The sequence below is a fragment of the Aquarana catesbeiana genome, linkage group LG04 (assembly GCF_042186555.1).
Source record: "Aquarana catesbeiana isolate 2022-GZ linkage group LG04, ASM4218655v1, whole genome shotgun sequence".
NCBI classification, from domain to species: Eukaryota; Metazoa; Chordata; class Amphibia; order Anura; family Ranidae; genus Aquarana; species Aquarana catesbeiana.
Window position 1 is genome coordinate 21084758 of NC_133327.1, and position 9936 is coordinate 21094693.

The 9936-nt window shown below is 44.6% G+C and overlaps 1 protein-coding gene across 1 annotated transcript in view; it reads right to left on the bottom strand.

Moving 5' to 3' along the window:
* LOC141139091 (alpha-1,4-N-acetylglucosaminyltransferase-like) overlaps positions 1–6785 on the bottom strand; it is a 50664-nt gene extending 43879 nt beyond the window's left edge. Inside the window, exon 1 of the mRNA XM_073624902.1 lies at positions 5125–6785. The gene's annotated coding sequence lies outside the window, so the exon portion shown is untranslated. The remainder of the gene's footprint in view (positions 1–5124) is intronic.
* Between the last annotated feature and the right edge of the window lie 3151 nt (positions 6786–9936).

Genomic DNA, 9936 nt, shown 5'->3' on the forward strand with positions numbered 1-9936 from the left:
CCCATTGACTTTAATGGGGTTCGGATCCAAACGTTCACAGTGTTTGGAAGTTCTGTTCCGAACCGAACAGGGGTCCGTTCGGCCCATCCCTATTTTGTAGAACCACCTTTCACTGCAATTACAGCTGCAAGTCTTTTTGGATATGTCTACATCAGCTTTGCACATATAGAGAGTGACATTTTTGCCCATTCTTCTTTGCAAAATAGCTCAAGCTCTTTCAGATTGGATAAAGAATGTCTGTGAACAGTAATTTTCAAGTCTTGCCACAGATTCTCAATTGGATTTAGGCCTGGACTTTGACTGGGCCATTCTAACACATACAGACATGTTCAAAGCTTGGCATATTTTTCTATAACTTAACCCCGCTTTAAACTTCTCCACAACTTTATCTCTGACCTGTCTGGTGTGTTCCTTGGCCTTCATGATGCTGTTTGTTCATTAAGATTCTATATTAAACCTCTGAGGGCTTCATAGAACAGCTGTATGAATACTGAGATTAAATTGCTTACCCTATTTACTAATTAGGTGACTTCTGAAGGCAATTGGTTCCACTAGATTTTAATTAGGGGTATCAGAATAGGGGCTGAATAAAAATGCACGCCACACTTTTCACATGTTTATTTGTAAAAAAAAAAATGAAAACAATTTATAATTTTCCTTCTACTTCCCAATTATGTGCCACTTTGTGTTGGTCTACCACATAAAATCCCAATAAAATACATTTAAGTTTTTGGTTGTAACATGACAAAATGTGAAAAAATTCAAGGGTTATGAATACTTTTTCAAGGCACTGTACATTGGTGGTCAGTGGGAAGAATGAAGCTTACATTAGTGGTCAATGGGAAGAATGTCCCTTACATTGGTGATCTGTGCGAAGAATGCTCCTTACATCGGTGATCTATGAGAAGAATACTCCTTACATTGGTGGTCAGTGGGAAGAATGTTCCTTACAATGGTGGTCAGTGGAAGAATGCCACTTACATTGGTATTCGGTGGAAAGAATGTTCTTTACATTTATGGCCAGTGGGGAAAATGCTCCTTACATTGGTGTTCAGTGGAATACTGTCCCCTTACATTGGTGATAAGTGGGAAGAATGCTCCTTACATTGGTGGTCAGTGGGTAGAATATTCCTTACATTGGTGGTCAGGGGAAAGAATGCTCCATGTGTTGGTGGGTCAGTGGTAAAAATGCTCCTTACATTAAACAAAAGTCCCACAATGTACAACTACATTAATCAAGATGCCTGATGCCCACTGAAACAAAAAACCCAACAACCCTAACCAGACGATGCCCCTAGCCCAATGACATCTCCCCAAGCTTTCCTCAATGCAATAAGGGAAGGGATGGGAATAGTAGTGACATCATTGCTTATCAGAATCTGGAATCCCTCTTTAAAAGAGAAGTATGTTTTGTTTTTTTGCCTAATCATACTTACCTAGGTGGATGCAGCATCAGACCGATGCTGCATCTATCCCCCGCTGCCGCTTCACTGAGCCTTGAGCCACTGAACATTGCCAATGGCTTGGTTCTCTCACCTCCCCAAGCGGAGAGCTGCTGCCCGTCAGTCAGCATCTCTCCTGCTCTGCTCCTCCTCGCTCACTGGAGTGCTGAGCTGTGAAGGGGTAGGGAGCGGCCATCTCAACTTCTCATCGGCTCGCTGAGAGGCTGAGACTGCCATCAGTCCAGGCAGCTGGCGGATCCTAAGTTGACTTCCTAAGTTGGGATGACATGCTGCCTGGACTGATCCTGGTGACATCAGCAGAGAGCGAACTTCAAACCACTCTCCGCTGAAAACGGGTCACAGGAGTGCAAAACAAATTGCACTCCTGTGACCTTTAGGAGAAGCCCAGCCAAAAAAGCTCAGACTGGACTTCTCCTTTAACAGTAAGAGGGCACCCATATACCATCCTGTATCCCATGTGAAGTAATGGGAACATAGTACCCCACCTATTCACACAAAAAATTTAAAGAGCAAATAAAAACAAAGACACAGTCTTAGACAAGTCATTTACTAATTAAATGTATTAATTAAAAAAAAGTCCAATGTATATCCACTGTCAATCACATCATACAAATACAGTATGTAGATCAATGTCTGGTAAAAGAAGCTTCCAGATTCAAAAAAGCCTTCCACCTGCAGACCCCCACAACCACAAATTCTAGGCCAGGGTTGTTGGGAAGAGGCTTCTTTGCCAGGGGGTCCTTTTTGAGGGCATGTGGCCCATTATGATTCAGGAGGGAGAGGGGGCACACACATGTCCCACCCCTTTCCTGTCCAGACAGACTGCATGATCAGATTAGGGTCTGAAATGGATTTTTAGGGGGAACCTCAAACTTTCTTTTTTGAGGATTGCCCATCCATAGCAAACTTAAAGTGTCTGTTACTGTATATACGAGGGGTCTTCAAAATGTTTCCACACTTTTATATAAACACCATAATAGAGTTTAAAAAAGTGCAGAAACTTTTTGAAGAACCTTTGTATTTGTGAGGACCTTTGGAGGGGCTGGGTGTCTTTTTTTTATTTTAAAGAAAACCAGCAGGGATATGAAAATTGCCAGCTCTTTTTTCCTTTGTAAATGCCAATGTTTTAAAAAAAAAATACTGTTGCCAGCCAAATAGATACATAGACACATAGAAAAGTAACAGCAGAAAAAAGACCAAGTGATCCATCAAGTCTGCCCCCTTTTTTTTATATGTTTTAGTTTTTTTGTTTGTTTTTGTTAAGAAAAAATTCTGAGTATGGATCTGAGTAAATAGTAAACAAAATTGACATTGGTACGTGTTCCCTAGGGCATCAAATACACAGATGCTACTTGTAACAAAACATCCTACACTCCGCTTGGGTGCTTTCATCATATACCACTTCCTCCCAGTCTGAATATATCAGAATCAGATATGGACTGTTTATTAGAACCAAAATACAAGTCTTATATACAATAGAAGAGGAGGTCCCCCCTCCTGCTCATATTACTCTAATAATACACCTGTAACCAGAAACAGAATTAACATGAGCTAATTAACTAATCCCTTAAAGCAGCCGATGTGACTCCGTGACCTCCTGGGCATTGTTATGATTAATCAGGATTTCACTACAGGTCAGACTTGTTGTCACCGAGCTTCACACAGTAGATTATACATTATCATAACTATAACTATAAACACAGGACACCTTCTCACAATAGCAGGAGCTCCAGCAGGAGTCGTCCATTGTACAGAGGCCAATGTGATCAGCTCTGTCAACTAACATGTTGAGTTCAGAATCAAACAAACCAAGAATAGTCTTTACCAACTGTATATCCTGGGAGATGCCGTGGATAAATATTACTTTCCCACTTTAAGTAATCCAAGATATATTTTCTCAGTCATCCTGTGCCAGGATGGCACAGGGTGGCTTAGACATAAGAGGTGCATGGGGAACTGAGACATGGGTTTCCCAACCTTTCCAAGGGATTCTTGGTTCCACGGGCCCTCCCCTCACACTACTCAAATAAACTGCAGCAAACAAAACAGTATAAATAAAGTCCTTTACTAATGAAAATGTTCCATGATGTATATCCAGTGCTTTTAAAAAAATCATGGCTGCTAGCCAAATGCTATTAAAAATAATTACCATTGGTACATGCTCCCTAGGGCAGGGCCATGCGATTTTTATTTATTTTTTAGAACCCTGTTTGAACCGAACGCGGGGCAATTCAGCTCATCCATAGTAGGGAGCAAAAGATTCCTAGTCCCACCATCCACATAGGCAATCGAACATATGAAAATATAGAAAAATATGTGGAAAAAAACCCACACATGTACCCACAGATGCTACTCAAATAAACTGTAACAAATACCCAAAACAGTGTAAATAAAAAGATGCAGTTTTTACAAGTCCTTTACTAATAAAGAAAAAGTCCCATGAAGTACAGTATCTCACATTTTTGTAAGTATTTTATTATATCTTTTCATATGACTAACTTTTGTTGCCAGCGGTTTAGACATTAATGGCTGTGTGTTGCGTTATTTTGAGGTGACAGCAAATTTACACTGTTATACAAGCTGTATACAAGCTGTACACTCACTACTTTACATTGTAGCAAAGTGTCATTTCTTCAGTGTTGTCACATGAAAAGATATAATGCAATATTTACAAAAATGTGAGGGGTGTACTCACGTTTGTGAGATACTGTAAATCCGGTGTTATTTAAAAAAAAAAAAAAAACAACATTGATGCCAGCCATCAAAAAATTAAAAAAACATACATGGTACATGTTTCCTAGGGTAGTACCTTGCTAATCTTTTTTTTCTTTGCCTATAGTCCAAAAAAATAGGCATACTTTTATTAGAAATATTTTTTCCCATTGATTTTAGTAGGGTTTGGGTTCAGAATCTGAATCTCATTTGAACTGAGCTGAACCCTATTCGAACCAAAGTTGGGGCAATTCCTTGTCTGGAGCAAAAGATTTCTAGTCCCACCATCTACAGAGCCAATAGAATATATGAATATGAAAAATATATAAATCTAGAGCAAAAAAAAAAAAAAATATAAAAAAAAATGTACCCACACAAATGCCAAATGGGATTAAAAAATACTTTATTGACATTGGTAAATTTTCCCTAGGGCAACGCCATGCTTTTTTTTTTTTAACAACCCTTTGCCTATAGTCCAGAAAATGGGCATTTTTGATTTGATAAATGAATGTCCTATTGATTTCAATAGGGTTTGGGTTCAGAATCTGAGCCTCATTTGAATTGAACTGAACTCTATTCGAACCAAGATCGGGGCAATTCAACTCATCCCTTGCCAGGAGAAAAAGATTTCTTGTCCCACCATCTACATAGCCAATAGAATATACAAAGTAAATATATAAAATAAAACAAAAAACACATGTACCAACAGATGCTACTCAAATACAGTAAACTGCAACAAACACCTAAAACAGAGGCAAAGCAAACAATTAACCTGTGTAAAATCAAATACAAATACGGGAATGAATAAACGTCTATGCTTTGTTTCACAAATGCATATAATTATACACAACGTTTCAAGACTCAACAAGTAACAAATGAAAGGTGAGTGAAAGCAAACAAGTCTCTTTCAATGCCTTAAAAATATGATTTTTTTTTTTCTTCAACATACCGTAACATGAAGATCACTCCAAGAACGAATTTGCAGTGTCCTCATGGGTGACTCAACGGAAGTAAATGACGTTTGTGTTAAGGTCTTTTTTTCGTAGTCCTTCTCCGATCCACTTCTTCTCTTCCAAAAAGTCTAAGTATAAAAGGTCCCAGATAGTTAAATATTGTTAAAACCATTTTTTTCTTTTATGGAAAAACTGAAAAAGCATTGGACTCACATCTCTCTGTGCTGCTATCCTCTAATTTATATCACTCAATCACAAAGGTCCACTTTCTGCTTCCTGCATTCTCTCCTAGGGGCTGATTTCAGCCTGACAACTGAAACTAACATCTCTGCTATGACTTCCCTGGAACCGAAGAATATCTGATGCGTGCCTCAACTTCACTCAACACATTTCGTCTTAAATATTTTGTCAAAGAATAAGTCGGTACATGCAAAAAGAAACTTATAAATACTCTGTTGCATTTTATGATCCTCCCCTGTTAAAGGATAAGTTCACTTTCATGGGGAAAAAAAATAAAAAAGCAAATAAAAAAAAATATATATAGCATAAACAATTGCCACTTAAGTCATATTGTCACAGAATGTTATTATTAACAACCACGTGACCACTACAAGGTTTTAACCCCTTCATAGGCAGACCATTTTGTGCTACTTATTTGCATGGTCCTGAAACACTGTACGTAAATTAAATTTATATCCTTTTTTTCACACAAATAGAGCTTGTTTTTGGTGGTATTTGATCACTGCTGTTTTTTTAAATTTATTTTTTAATTATATAAAACGCAAAAATGAAAATGTTGAAAAAAAAAATTACTGCTACACTAATACAGTGATCAGTGATAATACTGTACACTGACACTGTACTAATGACACTGGCTAGGAAGGGGTTAACTACAAGGGGCAATCAAAGGGTTAATTTTGTGCCTAACAATATGTAATGTGTGCTGCTTTTATGTACTGATCTGGCTGTTTCTTCTCCCTTAAAAGCATTTAAGGGAGAAGAAACAGACAGATCATTGTTCTCTGTACACTGGGTTATGCCGCGTACATACGACTGGTTTTGCCGTCGGAATAAACTTTGAAGGTTTCTCCGACGGAACTCCAATGGAATTTCGCTCAAGTACATCTACTGTCAGCGGGTCATCAAGAGTTTAAAAATGTCCATTCCTTTTCAATCTGCAACACTGCAGTCCTCTGTAAAATGCAATATGGCAGCCTGGAGACTTTCTATACAATGATGGTATATAGAACCCTCCAGATACAGTATGTCATTTTCTGCTTGTATGATTGGCTCACTGATTTACCCAGAACTGCACTAAAATACAAGTCAGATTTTGGGCATACCCTGAACAAAAATGTAATTTTTGGTGAGATACTACCAAGTAAGATAAATCTCGACTAAAGGGATGCAGACCCTGCCATGTTCCTCATCAGAGCCCTGCAAGTGCAGCAGGTGATTGATAATTCTAAATTTTGGCATGGGGTTCCCCTTAAAATCCATACCAGCCCCGAAGGGCACCGGTAGGGATTGGGGAGACACCCACGCTGTTTTCTTTTCACCTTTATGAACGTCTATGGACGTAGATAAGGGGGGGTTTGGGGTGTCTGAACCCCCTAATAGCAGAGTTATGTTTGTGGAAAAAAGGGGAGCTTTGCACTTGTCCCCATCTGGTCCATAATTTTCAATGTATGGGAACAAGGCAAGCTCCTGTGGTGATCCAGCCGATGCCGCTGTCATCCTCCCCCCTCCTCCCTCTCTCTCCTCTCTCCTCTCTCCAGCCCACTTTAGATCTTGGCTCAGGTGAGGGGTGGGGCGCTCCGCTGACATCTTGAGTCGGGTGGGGGGAGAGACGCTCCACCGACATCTCGGGTCGGGTGGGGGTGAGGCGTTCCGCTGGCGCTGACATCTCGGGTCGGGTGGGGGCAAGGTGCTCCGCTGACATCTCGGGTCGGGTGGGGGGTGAGGCACTCCGCTGACATCTCAGGTTGTGTGGGGGGTGAGGTGCTCCACTGACATCTCAGGTCGGGTGGGGGGTGAGGCGCTCTGCTGACATCTCAGGTCGGGTGGGGGGTGAGGCACTCCGCTGACATCTCAGGTTGTGTGGGGGGTGAGGTGCTCCACTGACATCTCAGGTCGGGTGGGGGGTGAGGTGCTCCACTGACATCTCAGGTCGGGTGGGGGGTGAGGCGCTCTGCTGACATCTTGGGTCGGGTGGGGGGTGAGGCGCTCTGCTGACATCTCAGGTCGGGTGGGGTGCGAGGCGCTCTGCTGACATCTCAGGTTGTGTGGGGGGTGAGGCACTCCGCTGACATCTCAGGTTGTGTGGGGGGTGAGGTGCTCCACTGACATCTCAGGTCGGGTGGGGGGTGAGGTGCTCCACTGACATCTCAGGTCGGGTGGGGGGTGAGGCGCTCTGCTGACATCTCAGGTTGTGTGGGGGGTGAGGTGCTCCACTGACATCTCAGGTCGGGTGGGGGGTGAGGCGCTCTGCTGACATCTCAGGTCGGGTGGGGTGCGAGGCGCTCTGCTGACATCTCAGGTTGTGTGGGGGGTGAGGTGCTCCACTGACATCTCAGGTCGGGTGGGGGGTGAGGCGCTCTGCTGACATCTCAGGTTGTGTGGGGGGTGAGGTGCTCCACTGACATCTCAGGTCGGGTGGGGGGTGAGGCGCTCTGCTGACATCTCAGGTCGGGTGGGGGGTGAGGCGCTCCACTGACATCTCAGGTCGGGTGGGGGGTGAGGCGCTCCGCTGACATCTCAGGTCGGGTGGGGGGTGAGGCGCTCCGCTGACATCTCAGGTCGGGTGGGGTGCGAGGCGCTCTGCTGACATCTCAGGTTGTGTGGGGGGTGAGGTGCTCCACTGACATCTCAGGTCGGGTGGGGGGTGAGGCGCTCTGCTGACATCTCAGGTTGTGTGGGGGGTGAGGTGCTCCACTGACATCTCAGGTCGGGTGGGGGGTGAGGCGCTCCGCTGACATCTCAGGTCGGGTGGGGGGGTGAGGCGCTCCGCTGACATCTCAGGTCGGGTGGGGTGCGAGGCGCTCTGCTGACATCTCAGGTTGTGTGGGGGGTGAGGTGCTCCACTGACATCTCAGGTCGGGTGGGGGGTGAGGCGCTCTGCTGACATCTCAGGTCGGGTGGGGGGTGAGGCGCTCTGCTGACATCTCAGGTCGGGTGGGGTGCGAGGCGCTCTGCTGACATCTCAGGTCGGGTGGGGGGTGAGGCGCTCTGCTGACATCTCAGGTCGGGTGGGGGGTGAGGCGCTCCGCTGACATCTCAGGTCGGGTGGGGGGTGAGGCGCTCTGCTGACATCTCAGGTCGGGTGGGGGGTGAGGCGCTCTGCTGACATCTCAGGTCGTGTGGGGGGTGAGGTGCTCCGCTGACATCTCAGGTCGGGTGGGGGGTGAGGCGCTCCACTGACATCTCAGGTCGGGTGGGGGGTGAGGCGCTCCGCTGACATCTCAGGTCGGGTGGGGTGTGAGGCGCTCTGCTGACATCTCGGATCAGGTGGGGGGTGAGGCGCTCCGCTGACATCTCACCTCTGCTCGGGCAGAGGGCAGGGAGCTCCTTTGACTGCTTAGCGTGGCTCGGCTCTGGTGGGGGTAGCGGTCCGCTGACCCAGTGTACACTGCCTGGCTTTTTCACAAATTTCAGATGTACTGCAAGGAGGGGGAGTGGGAGAGGAGAAGAGGACCAATTCCTACACTCAGTGCCCTGGACTGCATCAGAAAAATGAAGGTAAGTGTAGAAAAGCTCCACGCCACAGTCAGACTGCCCTGCCATCTGCTGAAAATAATCTGCAGGGGGTCACTGATGTAAGAAGGTAGCAGGGACCCTAAGATAAGGGTAAACTGTCCGCAGTCTCTGATTATCTCCTGTAATCCGTCCGCAGAGTACGGGACACCTGCACTCTGTATGTTACATACTCGGGACACCTGCACTCTGTATGTTACATACTCGGGACACCTGCACTCTGTATGTTACATACTCGGGACACCTGCACTCTGTATGTTACATGCTCGGGGCACCTGCACTCTGTATGTTACATACTCGGGACACCTGCACTCTGTATGTTACATACTCGGGGCACCTGCACTCTGTATGTTACATACTCGGGACACCTGCACTCTGTATGTTACATACTCGGGACACCTGCACTCTGTATGTTACATACTCGGGACACCTGCACTCTGTATGTTACATACTCGGGACACCTGCACTCTGTATGTTACATGCTCGGGGCACCTGCACTCTGTATGTTACATACTCGGGGCACCTGCACTCTGTATGTTACATACTCGGGACACCTGCACTCTGTATGTTACATACTCGGGACACCTACACTCTATAGATAGCCTTTATCAATGAAAAAACATAAATCAATCAAATTATTCAAAATCATCAAATAATAAGTGAATCCTTAATTACAATATAGAGTGTCCAAGATAGTTGTTTGATAAAAAATCTGTGACTAACTGATTAAAGGGTTATATATAAAACATATAGGACACTATAAAGAAACAAGTCCATATAGCAGTGAAAAAAATTCCTTTCAATGTCCCACGTGCATATTTCCATAAAAGTGCTGTTGTGCTAGTATCCAAAAGATGGCAACTTTATATCCTCTCCCGTGCAAAAATAAAGTGACTTCTTGTGCAAAAAATATAAAGTGACCAAGTGCATCTAAATAAAAGTGACTTCATGCGCTCCCCCTCAAGTATGTACACTCACCAGAAGCCCTCACTCCTGCAGGGGCAAAGAGCATGTAGTAAGATGCTTGACCAATCCGGGTGTTCCCAGAGCATGAT